This window comes from Lutjanus erythropterus, chromosome 15 (assembly GCF_056507025.1).
Source record: "Lutjanus erythropterus isolate fLutEry1 chromosome 15, fLutEry1.hap2, whole genome shotgun sequence".
Classification (NCBI taxonomy): domain Eukaryota; kingdom Metazoa; phylum Chordata; class Actinopteri; order Lutjaniformes; family Lutjanidae; genus Lutjanus; species Lutjanus erythropterus.
This window is the reverse complement of record NC_139331.1, coordinates 1-18,504: the sequence shown is the minus strand read 5'-3', so window position 1 is coordinate 18,504 and position 18,504 is coordinate 1. Positions and strand designations below refer to the sequence as shown.

Below are 18,504 nucleotides of genomic sequence, written 5' to 3'. Positions count from 1 at the left end.
TTCAGATAAAGGATGGCCATCATCACAAGGTTTATAATACTTGTCTCCAGAAATACATCCATGTAGGAATAGGAGCTCGTATCATGTTGCTGAAAAACATCGATGTGTCTGATGGACTCGTAAACGGTGCTTTTGGAACTATTGCAAAAATGGTGAATGCCAATCAAGATAGTGAAGACAATGAGCAAAATTTCCCAACTTCCATCCACGTGGCATTTGATGACCCCAGGGTTGGTCAAAAACAGCGGGCAAAAACACGCACCATTGACCCTGAAGGGAGAACGATAACCATCCTAGAACCTGAGGAAGAACATGTTACCCGTAACGGAGGCTTACGCAGACAATATCCAATAAGGTTGGCATGGGCATGCACTATCCACAAAGTACAAGGCTTAACCATTGACAGAGTTGTTGTGTCTCTCAAAAAGATTTTTTCCTCTGGACAAGCATATGTCGCTCTAAGTCGTGTCACAAGTCTAAGTGGCTTAACAATTGAGGACTTTAAAGAATCTGCCATTTATTGCAATGCAAAAGTATCAGAAGCAACTGGCAAAATGCAGCCATTTATACCACCTCTCTCTTCCACCAACACCTCACGATCTGCTTTCACCATCATATTGCACAACACTCAAAGTCTTAAAGCTCACTTTCCAGATGTTGAAACTAACACTCTAATGAATAATGCTGATTGCATTTGCCTTACAGAGACATGGTTAGGAGTTGATGACCCACCACAGCAGCCTTGTCTTACAGGCTTCCAGTTCACACACGTTTCTCGAGGTCAAAGTTATGACAGCACTCATACACAGTTGCAACACTTGAAACAAGACTCTCATGGTGGAGTTGGAATATATCATTCAGTGACAAAAGATGTTCAAATATGGCCTACAAAATGCTACAATATTGAATGTCTGATATTTCAAGTGAAGAGCATTAACTTGACTGCTGCTGTTGTTTACAGACCTGCGAGTTACCCTGTTGCCATCTTTTGTCAACATCTAAAACAACTGATTGACCTCATTGATCAATGCCCTGGCATGAAAATCATTATGGGAGACTTTAATGAAAATGCACTGGATAACGGTAAGCTGGTGAGATTTTTCACTGTACAAAATTACACCCAGTATGTACAAACAGCAACAACTGACAAAGGCACTTTAATTGATCATGTTTATGTGAAAGATGGTGCTAACATACTTGTGGATGTGCTGCCAATTTATTACAGCTATCATGAAATGGTACGTATTGCAGTTCTGTAGATTTATCTTCGTAGTACACATTATTGAATGTTGCCATTATCATTTTCATCTGTCTCTAAGTCTGTCACAAGTTTGCACATGCATTTTGTAAATAATTTCAACATAATTTATTTTTAGGACAGATTATACTATGTTTTTAAAATGGGATTGTCTTTTATGTATTATTCTCTTTCTTGCATCAAAAACTATATATTAATTTTTTGATGGAGAAATTGAGCATTAGTCTGCTGAAAAGAAAATACCTTGGGAGACTCCAATGGACCCCATAAAGACTAGCGACCACTTTGTTGGAGCTAGCGGGGATCCAAATTAAAGATAAATAGAGTCTCCCATTATGCCAATGCAGACATGCTCAGCAATGAAATACACACTGATGTGTACATGTTTTAATACCAAATGACAAAATCAATTTAACTGATCACCTGTACATCCGAGACTGCTGATGCTTCGAGTATATGACACCTACCATGCCCGGGAACATAATGCACTTTCTATAGCCTTTCTTTCCACCACTGTTAATATTACCCTTGTTATTGTCATTTTCATATTTGAGGAAGCTTACCACACACACAAGCACACACACACACACACACACACAGACACACACGCACGCATACATACACGTCCTGAACTATCACACTGAGGCAGCATCCCATATCAATCCAGCAACTAGACTACTTCTCCTTCAACAGGTAAACCTCCATCATTTGACTTATCATGTCTTTCTTATTTGTATGACTGGCTGTTAATTCATATAGTACAGTTAACTTGTTTCATGCAAAAACAATCATTCATTCTTTCTTTCTTTCTGTACCTGCTTTGCCTTCTCTTTTATATCATGACATATGACTCAAAATATCTCCTCATTACAATTATTTTCTTACAGAAACCTGAACCTGTGGAGAAGCATCCAATATTCCCCATCAAAAGCTGTGGAACCTACACCTGTTTGAACACCACATCCTAATCCAAAGACTCATATGAAGCTAAAGTTGTCCAGAATACCTTCAATCACAAGTTCAAGGCCACATAAAAAGGTAAGTAACTCATTTTAACACACTGATCACATTCACATGCTTTTCATGCTAAATATGTCACTTACAATTCCTAATCCTATGTCCTATATCTACCTCAAATTGTTTCCATAAATTATAGCCATGTCTGTATTTATTAGGAGCCCAGACATCATCTCCAAATTCATCTGGAACTCCCTTGGGCAGACCGTCAACTATGTACAGAAAGCCCTCCTCGTTACTTGGGGCACTTCCATTCTCCCGTTGCACTACAATAATCAACATGCAGGATTTTGCCCTGGTAAAACTACTGGATTGCTTCTTCAATCAGGAAAAGGTAGGCCATGACTCAGTTAACCTGTTTACCAACCTTGCCCATAGATGTGCCATAATTACTAATTCTACAAATGTTTTCTGTTTTCTTTCAGACTTTCCCAAGCCAGTATTATGATGTGCAACATCAGGACTGTGGGCAAAGACAAAGGGACTCATGATTACGTTGTCTAGTGTGGTCTACCATGTCCGTGCTCAAAATAATCAAATATCATATATTCAGCACTGACGTGACCCTTGACAGGACCCTTTCCTTCAAGAATCATTTAAAAGTAACGGCAACCAAGGTGAACTCTTGTAACAACTTGCTCAGCAAGCTTGCTGGTGCAAAATGGGATATTTCAACCTCCGCACTACAAACCTCAGCAACATTGTGCCCCTGTTTGGTCCATGTCATACACCATGTGGACATGAAGCCTGCCCTCTCCAACAACTGAGTTGAGAACTGGCCACCCTCCACACAGCAGACCAGGAGGCAACTGTTTGGCTGAAAGACTTTGTATTTACTAAATAAATAGCACTTTTTTGGGACATAGACTCATGATATACAACATCTTGAATGTTTTATTTGAACACTGAATTTTGTAAGGGGAAAATTTGGATACGCCAGGTTGTATTCATATGTATATATATATATGTGTGTATATATATATATATATATATATATATATATATATATAACATCTGTCAAGTAACCATATATGTTCATGCTTAAGGACACACACAAACAACAATATGCGTATTTTGGTATATTTGCAAAAGGTTCTTTTTTATTGATATTATAATGATGACTGCTTTCTTTCTTTTTTGTGATCAAGTTTTTATTATTTCATTTTCTTTTTTAACAATATACCAACATTATGTCTGTTTTCGATATTTGGTGTTTACTTTGATATTACAAGACATTACATGTAATTCATTGTCCAAACAAAGACATGTATTGCAATGGTGTGGAAATGCTGTGTTGCCTTGATGTGGATGTACACTCATGACTTTTCAAATATAGTGCTAATTCATGCTTTTAATAATAAGAAAAGTATTAATTATTTCATATTCATATAGCTCATTCCATTGAAAAAATACATTACTTTTTTTTCTCATATGACTGACACTGCCATATTTTCACATGGGATGTATTTCAGTTACAGTGTGAAACTGTTAATACAAGTAGTTAAAACAAAATGGAGTCCCTGTATTCATTGTTCATCAGACACCCTCTGCAAATTTAGAAAACAGATTTCACTCAGAACCCAAAGCAATTCATTTCCTGTCAGGCTTTTACTGTAAAATGTGGCCAGGAAAATATTGAGTAACAACAATGAGATCTAGCTCAAATTTTGCAATTGCCCCCTTGTGTCAATTTTGTGTTACTACAAAAGTAGTTTGACTGACATATGGATGCAAATATCTGCTATGAGTAAAATGTCAGATATTAGGATTAAATAAATTATCCACAACATTAGCATTAAAAAATAGCATGTTTGTAGTGTTTAATCTATGAAGTTAAAAATTTTGGACCATTTCCAAAAGACTGCAGAGCTGTACAATTGACTTGTGTGAAAGCAAAAAAGTGGTTCCCAGATTTCTCCGCTGGCCCATCTTTTTATGCAAGAAATTAAATACACATGGGATAATGTCAGAAAATAAAACAACAACTAAAATGATTCATGGATAGACTACAATCTACTGAGACATGTTGTGGAACTTTGGTTTAATTTCCTGCATCAAGCATGTGAGTTCAGAAAATAAACACCGGGTTCATTTATTTCCTGCCAGAGGCTTTTGCTATGATATTTGGCCGTCAACAGGTTGCTCGCATGTGCCGATCACCCTCTTGTGACAGTTCTGTGTTACTACAAAAAAAAAGTAGTTTGACTGATGTATGCCTGCTATGACTTTGATATCAGAAATTATAGTTTAAATGAGTGACCAACAACAGTAGCACTGGAAATAGCGTAATTACATTGTTTAATTTACTAAGTCCAGAGCCTTGGGACCATTTCTGAAGATGTGCATATACACAGGTCAAACTATGAAATGGTTTTTCTAACAGCTAAACAACACTAAAAACTCTCACTCTCTCTCCCTGGGTAAACTGTACACAAGACGTGAATGTGTGTGTGTATCTATATAGCAGATTTATAATAGTATTTATGTCTCACAATATCATCATGTAACACTGATTGAGTCAAATAACAAAAGGAGCAATCCCACACATGTTCATGCTATCAAAAGAATAATTTATTTTGCTAATGAACTCCAAAGAAGGTTAACCCATATGTACATTGTATATAATGAGGCTGCATACATAGGATTCATGGCAATTAGTTTGTGACTATAGAACATTCTAACCTAATTCCAAAACAACCAACTAAATACAAAAAACACTCTCTACCCTTGGGTTCAAAGGCTAATTGACAAGAGATAATGATGCTTCGATCAGGCTGTAGTACTGTACAGACAGACAGACAATGGTCGATTCAGCCAGATGCCAGCCATCTTCTCTACAAAAGTTCTCCAACACTGGCACACAGCAGCAGGAATTCCAGACACAGCAAGATGTCCTCCTCTACCCATCACATCTGAAAAATACATAAGGCATAAATCAATTAATTACTATAAACAACCATTAGACAACATTTGTTGTGAAAAGATAAGATAGTAAAATGACTCCTTTACAATGACAGATGGCATGTAGCTCAGAACAGACTACAGCTCCCACCATGTTGCCATAAATGGTGGTAGAATTACACATTTTATAAAGGAACTTGCTTGTATACTCCCAAAAAAACAAAACAGAAAAAAAACCCAAACTGACCAGTAACTTATGCATCTACACTTACTCAGGACATTATTATGTCTGTTTTTCACAGAGTAACATACTCTATGTCTTAACTTTCCACACATTTGTCACCATCTTCATACTTGTCAAAATGGCAAATTAGGTCTTTCACACCCATTTTTGAACAGTCAAATACTATTGACTACTTTATATTGTGATGACTGAACACTGATGCAGTTTGACTACAACTATGATCTTCTATTGATAACACCTTACATCTGCTAGGTGGAGTAAATGATGACAACTAAAACTGTTACATTCCTATATTTGGGATTGTCAATTGGCCAAAACATATAATGCTAAATTGTGTGTGTGTGCGTGTGCATGTGCGTGTCCGTGTGTGTCTGTGTGTCTGTGTGTGTGTGTCTGTGTGCATGTGCATGTGCGGACACATTAGCTAAGACACAACACAACTGTCAAGCCCATGCTATGCCTAATACTATCTTGAGAACCATACTTGTGTCAGTTGAGCATGGGGGCCACAATGGACATGTGGACTCACAGACTGTCCTGGTGATGACGGCCTGACTGTTGTCTGAAGACCCGTGCTTGAATGAAGCACAAGGTCTCTCTTCCAAAAACCTCCTCCTCCCATGTTTTCTTCTACTGTCGGGAGAGCTTGCTTGGCCCAGGGACACCATACAAAAACAAGATGCAGCAGAGTCACTGTGATGATCTATGAAACATGACAAATCCAGTGTCACAAATACATTATACCATCAGTTTCATCAGGGCCCACCATACACAACAGCACATACATTTGGTCTTGGTCTATGTGATGACAATGTGACAAGACAACCCCAGAATACACAACAAAACATCATCCAAAATCAGCACCAATGGGGATTGTGTAGTTCTTCTGTCTACCTTTTCATGTCAACAGATCAGCTTCATTTGTAGCAAGTACAATGATGAGCCTTTTCCTTGTTGTGAGGGAGAAATCTTTCTAGCATCGTTCTCTGTTATGTCACCTAGCTACCAACCAAGGTCTTTATGTAAAATCATCACATTTGGGATTTTAATCTGTCAATGATGAATGGTTACTCATGACATTCAATGTAGTACATTTACTAATCAAACTCAAACTGTGACAAAAGTCCACTGCTTCAACACTGCATGATATTTTAATAAACTCTGACTGAACTGGGACCCCGACACCTGTCTGAAAGATTTCACAACACATACACACGCACCAGACTGTCTGTGCTGACTGTGACCACGAGGAGTGGAAAAGCCATGTTGATTTAATTCAACAAAATGTGTCTACCAACAAGAATAAACAATGCCATTGTTGGGCCCATGTCAGGATCGCTGGAGATTACAGTTACCGTAAACACACCCTAACATTCAGTAAAGAGTTAACATGTCAAACCCTGTAATTCTACATTTAAGTAATTTTAAGACTGTCTGTACTCCTGTTTTAAAATCAGCTATGTGTTTAGATTCTTCAAATTGTCAGTCACATAGCTACCACAGTTACAGGTATAGAGCTACATTAACCTGCTGATCTACTTCCATTCAACTGTTTGACAGTCATGTTTCATACTACTACTACTACTACTACTACTACTACTAATAATAATAATAATAATAATAATAATAATAATAATTATAATAATTATAATAATTAATATTCCTTATTAATTAAAAATTCCTCATTGTTTATTCTTGTTGGTAGACACATTTTGTTGAATTAAATCAACATGGCTTTTTCACTCCTTGTGGTCACAATCAGCACAGACAGAAGACAACAGGTAACACAGGCGTTGTAGACACTCGGGGTGGCGCTGTTGTGTCCAGCGCTGGCGCCAAGGTATTGACGTCACATGTATCCTATCGTATGATTGATAAATGAATGATTATAATTTAATACACATAAGTCTAGGAGTTCTACTACGTTTTCTTTGAACCAGCATCAATCAACCGCGTCAAATAAAGATGCCAGGGTAAAATTAATGAGTTTATAGTTGCCATTGGTGGTGGCTGTCCGTCGGTGAAATAGGTCCGGGCTGTACATTTTTGGAATACACGTTTACTGTCAGTTAAATTGAGGTCACATTACAGTTTACATTGGTTATAAAGGCTGAGTAGTGTAGCAGTTAAAATACAGAACTCGTCACGGCCAGTTTGCCTCAAGGATTTTGACTCGGGAAAGGAGTCTCCGCCACCGTTGTTATGGCAACCAATGACGCCCGGTGCAAAGCCGGGAGAAATGACAAGCAGTCGGATAAAATTATCGCCAAAAACACAATTTGCATTCCTTGCAGCTTTCCATTGAATCGACCACATTCTTCCAAACAACCAGCTCTTATACTTTCACAGAAATAAAACAGATGTGAACCATATGGTGTAGAAAGACAGGCTATAATATAAGAAGTTAGCGATTAGCACGCTAAAGTTTTATTCTGAAGTTGTTGCACTTAACTTCCACTTCCGGTCCGTCGTTGTCACGGTTATATCAAAAAGAATAGGAAAAAAAATGAATTGGCAGAAATCAAAATTGGGCCGTTTTTTTCAATTTGGTTTTTCCGTAATTTGGTTTTGAAAGAGAAAACGGGAAAGCACTTCCGTTATTTGGTTTTGTGTCTCAAAAGGGAATAACGGGAAAACGGCCGTATTTCCGTAAATCCGTTTTATTTTGAAAACGAAATATCAAACTATCAAAAGGTACACGGACCTGGGAAACACACACTATTTTAATCAAACAGTTGTTCAACAGCGGTTTGACCCACGCCGAAACTTCCTGCATGTTGCAGCAGATGGGTATTCTGCAATGCTCGGAAATGAGCGTCAGAAGATTCTGTGTGATTTTGCCAAGCACGCAGACACAAACACTACAGCTGCTCCAGTTATCATGGTGACACATCTGGACTAGATGATCTGACATTCCATCCCCTGCCCACTTTACAGGTCTGTTTAGATTTATTAACCTTTATAATCACAAAATCAATTATTTTTCTTTATTAGTGAGTTTATCTTAAAAGACACACATGCGCGCACGGCTGTTAAACGTTGATGAAAGGTATTCTGTGACTGTGGGGACATGTGTGCGCCAAACTCGAGACGCGCATGCTGTTAACTTTAATATTTACACTTTACTGCTGATAGAAAATATGTTCAAATACCGCTTTGCTAATCCACACTGCCGGAAGGAATGAAAAAAAAAAAAATCAAGATGTTTTGTGATTGTGAAGAGTGTGTCTGTTTCGGCAAAACACGCTAAGTGCCATCTTGTGCTGAAAGACCACACCTCGCGCTTTTATTTGGTCTAACACTTAAGGTGCAGTTACTCCAATGCGCCGAGCACAATGTAGCAAACGCGCCGCGCCGACCTTTTACCCACAGCCACCCAGACCGGGCATGAGGTCATTTGCTATCTTGAAGACGTGTCAAAGATGGCACTTGCGCTGGTGTAAGATAACAAAACCACCTGCGCAACGGCTCCACAATCACAAAACACCTTAATTAACGTTCGGTCTCTTTCTCACACAGGAGTGTCGGTTGTTAAAGTGTCCTTTGAACATATTAGCCATCAGATATAAAATGTAAATATTAAAGTTAACAGCGTGCGCGTCTCGCCTTTGGCGCACACACGTCTCCACAATACACGGATTTGGAAATCTAACTTTATAGACTAACTTGAAAATATGCCACCATTATTATTCTAATGAGCTTTATGTTCATTTGCCTCTATTTTGTAAAGCGTCCTCGGGTGTCTTGAAAGGCGCTATATGAATCGAAGTTATTATTATTATTATTATTATTATTTAATATTTATTTTAGGTAAATTAATTATGTGATTAATCAAATGATTAAAAAATAATTCTTAGATTAGTTGATAAATTAATTAAAAATTAAAACATAAGGTGCAGCCCTACTCATATAGGCTAACAGTAATATTGATTACTTTTTCTTGTTTCTGTTTTCTTTTCTTGGTTTGTCTATTTGTATATGTTTATTTGGGAGGTATGGCAAATACTTGAATTCTTTTAAAGGCGTGTCATTGTGTCATTTGTGTTCTTGTTTATCTTCCTCGTTCAAGGAGGGTCTGCGTCCACTTCCACCATCCTAGGCTGTCAAACTGCCGTCCTGTCCTGCCAGTGAGGTGTGTGTGACACATTAACGTAGCACTGAATAGGGCCCGGCCGATTTTAATCAGCTGATTTTAGCCAATTTTAGAATAATTGTTTGTAAGCCATCATACGGCAATATGTATCTATATCTTTATCTATAAAGTTGTAGATAAGTGATTTGAATTAGTCTGCTGGAAATATTTTCTTAGCTAGTGCTTGGAAAAAAGATGGTTGTATGAAACTTCTCTTTTTTCATTAGCCGTATTCTGTTTCACAGCTTAAAGTTGAACAACCCGCCCTCCCCTGCAGACTGCGTCTCCCAGCAATCCAGACCCTGCTGCCTGTGTGCGTCTCCCGACCTGCCTTATGTTTTCTATTCTGTTTATCCTTTTTGTGCTGCTTTTGGCTATGCTGCTGGAAATAAATTTATGATTATGAACTTGAATCGTACCTGTCTCTTTATTTTATCCACAGACAATATTAGGAAACTATAGTGGTCAAGCAAATTGTTTTTTTATTATGATATTGCCATATTCCTATCACATTTTAAGTAGGTAAATACATGTTAATTTCGACTGTGGATAGAGAGATATTTACTACTAATGGAATGATCCGACCTAAATAAAGGTCGTATAGAAGCTGCAGAGAAGCTGCGCTGAGCATCTTTAATTCATCATCCAAACATCATCTGGAGGGCTTTTTTTTTTTTTTTTTTTACTAAATGCCAATGTCTCGGCGACGTCTTCCCAATGAGCAAATGCTCTCCATAATACGTCTTGCCGATGCAACTTTATTCATCGGGCCGACGTCTGGGTATAGACATCTTTGAACTCTACAACTAACAATATCACGCCTGATCAATATCAGACAGGGTGATGACACCTTTGACCGCCACAGCCCCATCCAAAAACCTTATATATTAAAAAAAAAAAAAAAACAAGAACAAAACGAGGCATCTACGTGCGTATGTGTTCATGTATTTGGAACATGTATCTTTTCATGTGCGCTGTGCAGCGGCGTCTAACTGTCTGAAAGCTTTATGGGCTTTGTATCATTTTGGTCATGTAGCTGTCACTCTTTGACGGGACACCTGCGTCTAACACCTTTGGGATTTTTTTTCCTACTTCAACACACATCTGAAAGTTATATAAAGCTGTCTTTACCAACAACAATTTCACAAACTCTGACAACATGGCATCTACACGCGCTGGGGTGCGGACCCCCGACAACAGCGAATCTGCAGTGGGTTACATCCACAACCTCTCACCGGTGAAGACATCCGAGGCCAAGAAGACGCGATATTTCAACGCCCTTCTGCAGACGGGGAGAACAGAATACCATGACATAGTAGTTTTTCAAACGGAATTACATCGCCAGTTCGCCCAGGCAGCCGAGAATCTCACCTCCATCAAGGTGACGAACATCACCAGATGTTTAAGTAAGTATAGCCTGCAAAACAGAAATGCGTCTTTGTAATGGTGGATCTCAAATGTTGTTCGCAATTTAGCTTTACTAACCTTGCTTTCCCCGTTCAGGTTACAGAAACCCCAAAGGATTCGACTTCAAGACTTCTAGATTCACAAGAGTCGAAGTCACAGAAGTCTCCTTTCCGCACAAAAAGCCAGACGCCTGTCAAAGGAAGAAGATAGATGACATCAAGACCATTCCACACTCCCATTATGTAAGTTAATTATGAACAGAACAATGCCAATTACAAAATCAATATCGAACTAGGGACAAAACGACAGCATCCTCACCTGTCATTTTAATTTCCTACAACGGTTCTCCTGTGTGGTCTCTTTCAGATTGGCGAGGTCAAAGGAAAGGTTCTGGCAATGGGCTCTTCTCCTAAGACGATCCAACGCCGGGGTGTGGAGAGCAACATGCTTAGCATCATCATCGCAGACGAAAGTGCGCAAATTAAACTCCAGCTGTGGGACTCCCAGATGTCGGCTGTCAAGATGCACACCTCCTATGCCTTCACCAACCTGTCTGTGAGGGAGTACGAAGGAGAAAAATTCCTCACCACAACTAAGAATTCCACCATTGTGGAGATCGAGAATGTCTCTGTCCCAGCAACAACTGTCCCGCTCACCATAGACAACGACGACAATCTTCACACAACTGAAAGCGAAGTTTTCGGCGTCAAACTGACCAGCAACTTCAACTGCAGATCGTGTTATAGGAGGCAATCCGCTTCCTTCGACGCCAGGCAGGCATTTCAGCGCTGTGAAGGATGTCAGCTTTTGCGCAAAAGCTCTCACTTCCTGGCCACAACCAGCGGTGTCCTGCACGTTGGGGTCGACGGGGTGGAAGTAGCATTGACTCTTAACAACTCTGTTTTAAAGTCATTCTTGCAAACGAATCGTCTGACACACTTACTGGAGGACAAGGAAAGCCTAGAAATTCACTTCTTGACTTTGGAAAAACTCAAAATCTCTTTCAACGGGGAACGTTTCATTACGAAATTGTCCCAAATCGAGAAAGGTCCCACTGCCGCACCTGCTCCGCCTCCCGCTGTTCCCACCACCACGACTGAGCACAGTTCCGATGGTGGTTCATGGGAGAATCTGGATGACTTCTTTAAAGACTAATGTGGTAAAAAAAAAAAAAAAAAAAAAAAGTGCCTTGTTCATAGTTATCTATTGTTGAAAATGTTCACTTCATTATGTTTCATGTTTCCTTTCAAGGTCAGTTTAATTTCTGTTGTTAATATAATCTGCTCCCCCCCCCCCCCCGTTTTTTTTTTTATTTAATTTAATTTAATTTAATTTAATTTTATTTAATTTAATTTTATTTTATTTTATTAAAATCCAATCACATGTAAAAGTCAACTGGTAAACATTTGCCTTTATCCTTTTCTGTTTTTTGCACCTTTAGAAATGTTGTGTTTTTAACGCCATTTGAGTTCATTAATAATTTGTTTCTATGTTAAATCACCTTCAATATGCTTTTGCTCCTCATGCATTTAACCATCTGAAATGACTGTTTATCGTCATTGTTTGATTATCTGAAAAATAAATGTTTAACTTGTTCACTTTCAAGAAAATCTCTTCATTCATCTTTTTTTCCTGAACTAAAACCTACAGTTTCAATTTGTTAGCTCATAACCAACCCAGCATAGTTTAATACAACCATCAGCTATTTGCCTGAATATTGCACTTGCAGAAAATTATCATGTCATCCCAAAAAATGGTGCTACACAATGAATTCCAGTTGTTTCATATCAAGCCCTAGCCTTTGTAAGTGTCTCTAAACAAACGGCCGTCAAACATCCCATTCATTCTGTGATATTCATTAGACATTATGCTTTCGTCCACAAACACTAATGACATTTGGGGAAAATGCAAGAAATAAAATACACATGCGATAAAGTCAGAAAATAAAACAACAAAAATGATTCACGGATAGACTACAATCTACTGGGTCCCTGTACATTCCGTGTACCTTTTGATAATTTGATATTTCGTTTTCAAAATTAAACGGATTTACGAAAATACGGCCGTTTTCCCGTTATTCCGTTTTGAGACACAAAACCAAATAACAGAGGTGCTTCTTATTATGCTTATGCTTATTAGTCCTTTGGCGATAATTTTATCCGACTGCTTGTCATGTCTCCCGGCTTTGCACCGGGCGTCATTGGTTGCCATAACAACGGCGGCGGAGACTCCTTTCCCGAGTCAAAATCCTTCAGGCAAACTGGCCGTGACGAGTTCTGTATTTTAACTGCTACACTACTCAGCCTTTATAACCAATGTAAACTGTAATGTGACCTCAATTTAACTGACAGTAAACGTGTATTCCAAAAATGTACAGCCCGGACCTATTTCACCGACGGACAGCCACCACCAATGGCAACTATAAACTCATTAATTTTACCCTGGCATCTTTATATGACGCGGTTGATTGATGCTGGTTCAAAGAAAACGTAGTAGAACTCCTAGACTTATGTGTATTAAATTATAATCATTCACTTATCAATCATACGATAGGATACACGTGACGTCAATACCTTGGCGCCAGCGCTGGACACAACAGCGCCACCCCGAGTGTCTACAACGCCTGTGTTACCTGTTGTCTTCTGTCTGTGCTGATTGTGACCACAAGGAGTGAAAAAGCCATGTGGATTTAATTCAACAAAATGTGTCTACCAACAAGAATAAACAATGAGGAATTTTTAATTAATAAGGAATATTAATTATTGAGTCATTCCATGAGAATGGTCAAAATTGGACTTGGATATTTTCACATTTTTTACCAAAATGTATCATTTGTATGTATATCCCACATCATTAAGGATATATTTAACTATCAGAAAAATGCATTTTCCCATCTCAGGCATTCGTTTTCTTTTATTATTGATCATTATTTCAAGATGTGGTGACTGTAATTCTTCAACCCCATTATGGACACTTTGAGGCTCTCTGAATATTATCATAAAATGTATTTCTAAAGAAATCAATATTTTCACATTAATCAGATGTCCCCCATACTAATTCAATAATTTTAAATAGAAAAATGACATAAAATCACACATTTTTAATCTCTTAAATCGTGAAATGTAACTAATAAGTGAAAGCAATCTTGTCATTTTTCATCAAAAATTTAGTTTAACTAAGAATTGTAATCAAAATCAATGATCATATGATAGCACTCAATATTTTAGACACAAATCAGCAAACATTAAATTATTTTTTCAACATTTTAAGAAAATAATATATGAAAATGTAGGTGTGACAGGGTTGAGACTAGCATAACAGGGTTGAAGATGGTAACGGGGTTGAAGGCACAAATACAGCTTTACATAGAAAGAGTTGTTTACTCTCAGATTCAATGTATAGGACTTTCCATTAGCACTATATCTCATTTTGTAACCATAGGAAGGACACCAGATACAAATTGCAGTAGAATTAAGTTTTATTAATCTAAAGTAAAAACAACCACAACAGCATATTAACAACTAACAAACAAACATTGTAAAGTGAATTGCTCAAATGTAACATAATGTGTGTGTGTGTGTGTGTGTGTGTGTGTGTGTGTGTGTGGGTGTCTAGGCATAAGAGAGCCTCATGAGGTGTGCTAAAAGTCACCTCATCCTTGCTCCAATAACATACAATTAAACTTGATGAACTGGTTGAACTAATAACAATAATAATCAAACAGTTAACGATTTCAATGTGTCTGTCTGTATCATCGCCTTGTTTGAAAACCTCAACCTTCAACCTCTTGTTTGAAAATCCGAGGGAGTCACTTGCAAATTTTTGCAACCTGTATTTTTTTTATAATTCTCCCTGTCGTGACTTTGGCAATCAGCTGCATTTCTCTGTCCTTGGTGGCTTTTTTGTATTTATTCCTAATATCTTGAATGAGTGATTCATGGTAAAGTAAGGTTTTTTTTATTTGGGGTTTAATGGGGTAATTTGAAGTGAGTCGTGTTATTTTCGACTGTGGTGAATCCGAAGATTTCTTTGAACGCTGGCACCTTTTTTCTTTTGCATTTTTCTTTGCTTTTTCTTTGCACTTCTTTCCTCTCCTTGCTCCTATGGTAAGCTGCTCTCTACATTTTTCTTTTCTTACGCTGTTCTCTTTTACTCAGTTCATTAATTGCTTTCTTCTTCCCTGCCTCTACATTCTTTCTCCACCTCTCATGCTCACTCTGCAGGTATCTCTCCCTTCTTTCAGGATCAGCTTTAAGGCGTTCCCGATACTTCCTCTGCCTTTCTGCTGCTGTTGTTGGTCCCATCTTACTCGCATCTTTAACATGGAACATAAATCATATTCAGCATGCATGCAGTATAAGAATGTTGATTGACTATAATAATAATTAATTTAAATAATTGGATAACTTCACAACCAAAGTATTAAAATCTCAACTCCCTTACAATCAAACACATAACAGGGTTGAGTGTGAGGGGGTTGAGATTTTTGCACAAAATGGCCGCTGCTCAATGTAGTGAATACCAGACAGAGAGCACATGGCATGCATGAAATTCAAAATCACCATATATTCATGAAATAACAAAAAACTTTTTCATAAGTAATAGTTTTCAGTCTTTGTTTCATGTTACGGTGTTGAGTCATTGAGTCATTGAGTTTGACAACCACAATATCACAAGATAAATGACTAAAATAAAGGAAAAGATGGGAGCAACTTGCCTGTCTCTGTGGTCCTGTTGTCCAAAAGACTTCAGTGATGTCACTTCCTGATGTATATGGAATTCTGGATCACACCATTGTATTTATAGGCGTGGGATCATTTGTGTAACGGGCTTGAGGGGTTACTCAGGTACAGAAATAATTGTGATTTTAATGAATAATTAACAATTAAATTTGAAAAAAATAAACATTACCAGCAAAAGAGCACAAATATATGCTTAGGTTGATATAAAAATTTATTGACTTTTTAAATAGTTTTATTTGGTATTTTCAAAGTAAACTTTCATCAAGGCCATGAGGGACATGACAAAATAGGTGCTGTCAAATGAAAAAACTGTATTATTTCTCATAAAAAGATAAAATTTAGTTCAGTTTTTTACACTGTATTAAAGGGTGCATTTCAATGTATATATAAAGCTGTTTAAATATAAAGTTTGGTGACCCAATAGATGAAATACACCATAAGAGGTGAGAGGGACTCAAATTGTGCCATTTTCATGGAATGACTCTATTATTATTATTATTATTATTATTATTATTATTATTAGTAGTAGTAGTAGTAGTAGTATTATTTGTTTGATAGATAGATAGATAGATAGATAGATAGATAGATAGATAGATAGATAGATGTACAGATAGCTGGATGGATGGATGGATGGATGGATGGATAGAGCCTCCTCCTGTTAGCCTCAGTGCAGGTTCCATATCATACAGTATGCCAGCAGGCTCTCAATACAAGAGGGGTACAAGGTCTTTAGCAGTGTCTAGATCAGGGGTCCCCAAATGGTGGACCACGGTCCAAGTCCGGACCCACACGCCGTCCTATATGGACCCAGACCTATAACCAATAAATTATTAAGAGATTTAAATTTTGACGGGACGCTTCTATTTTAACTTACATATATAAAACACTATTCACTGAACCACAGAGAGTCACTGAAACACTGATCACTGACCTGCTTTGATGGAAAAATAATAAGATTCTTTATTTAGGTATTTTTACATTGTGGTATTAGTGTTTTTACTTAATTACAATTTAAAAATTGTGCATGTTATTGTTTCCTTTTTTGAAAAATCAACATTTTTATTGCTGTTGTTGTACTTTAATGGTATTCTTATCGCTACTTTTTTATTACTAAATACAGACGTGCAAACTCATAAAAGGAGAAAAAGGTGGCATGTTGGTAAACTAGTCCCCTGTCCTCTGGGGGTCTGGGAGTGTCTGTCCTGCTCAGAAGAAAAATGTTGTGATTTTAACATGTGAACAAAACATTCTGGTGACCGTTTCAGTTAAAAGAGTTAGTTCACTCTTCTGTTTGTGGTTTCTGCAGACATTACTACCTTTACTTTTACCTTTGTGCTAAAATAAAGTAAATACAGTAAAAGTAAATCTACATTAAAAGTAAAGTTACTATGCTGAGTATTTTTACTTTAGCAATTTATAGTTGTTCATTTAATAGACCTGTCTTATCTTTTCTTTTGTATATTACCATTGTTATTAAATAAAGTAAAAGTAATGTAATAGAAAAAAATGCAGAACAATATTTCTTATTTGATTACTCGAGTAATTGGAGAGAGGAAATTTGACAGCTAATGACTGATTGATAGAGGAGAGAGAGAGGATGGCAGACTGTGACTTGTTGAATTATGTGAAGAAGGGTGGAGCAAGAGGATAGTGGGAAAACAGAGAAGTGGCTTTGAGGTATTTAGGGTTTTGGCTGCAGGTGGTCTGAAACAACAACAAGTCCGACCACCTGCCCCATTCGCTCCCATGTTAAGCGAGAGCCCAAATTTCTGGAAGAAAGCAGACCGTTCCAGTTATGTCCATCGTGGCTCTGGCCTCATTTTTCACACCACAGAAATGAAATTTACACCTTTGCGATCCGCATCTCGTCCTCTCCCCGACGGTGTGCTTTTTGTAGCTGTAGCACTTACGGTTTTTCATTAAACAGTTGGAGTTTGAGAGGAACTTTTGGCTCAGTTTCTGCATTTCTCTGTGTATTTAAATATGACTGTGCCATTGCCGACCGGTGATTGGCTGAATCGACTCCAGCCGTTTGGCCAATCGTCTGTGTGTCACAGCACAGTTGAAACAGTTGGAGTTTGAGAGGAACTTTTGGCTCAGTTTCTGCCTTTTCTCGGTGTATTTAAATATGACTGTGCCATTGCCGACCGGCGATTGGCTGAATCGACTCCAGCCGTTCGGCCAATCGTCTGTGTGTCACAGCACGGTCAAATTTGGAAAACAGAGAAGTGGCTTTGAGGTATACTTAATTAAAGAGACGGTCTTCCTGTCTGAACTTTCACTTACCTTCATTTAGGTCAAATCATAATAGTACACTCAACATCTATGTCTTTAGCCTTACAGAATATTTTACAGCCTCTCCCATACACAACCATTATTATCTCCACATTTCTCCCAAAATTATCATGATCGTGGAACTGCAATTGCTTAAACATTAAAATACCTATTGAAACTTTGAAATACACATCAATAGGTACAATTTCAATGTATGTTTTGATGTTCAAATGGAGTCTCTGTGTGAAAGTATACCACAAATGTCATTAGCGTGTAGGCTGGCTGAAAAGCCGATTTCAAGAAATGTGTGACTTGGAAAGAGTATGTGTTGCTTGGAGCTTTCGGGGACAGGGTGGGGAACCTCTTGCACTACGGCAGATGAGGGTCACGCTGGGTGGTGAGGGTCACGGTGGCTGGTTTGGGGCGGAACAGGTTAGAACCCGCAAATTGCCGCTTGCGGCTATATTTATTATTATTTTTTGTTGTCTGCCGCTTGAGCTAAAATTCCCGTGAGCTGGAATGAGCCAGA

The 18,504-nt window shown here is 38.0% G+C and overlaps 1 long non-coding RNA gene across 1 annotated transcript; it reads left to right on the top strand.

The window, feature by feature from the left end:
• Nucleotides 1-1,102: 1,102 nt before the first annotated feature.
• LOC146313707 (uncharacterized) lies at nucleotides 1,103-3,950 on the top strand. The gene is made up of 3 exons (XR_014771925.1): nucleotides 1,103-2,296; nucleotides 2,434-2,609; nucleotides 2,701-3,950. It is a non-coding gene; the product is annotated as an uncharacterized LOC146313707 (long non-coding RNA).
• The last annotated feature ends 14,554 nt before the right edge of the window (nucleotides 3,951-18,504 follow it).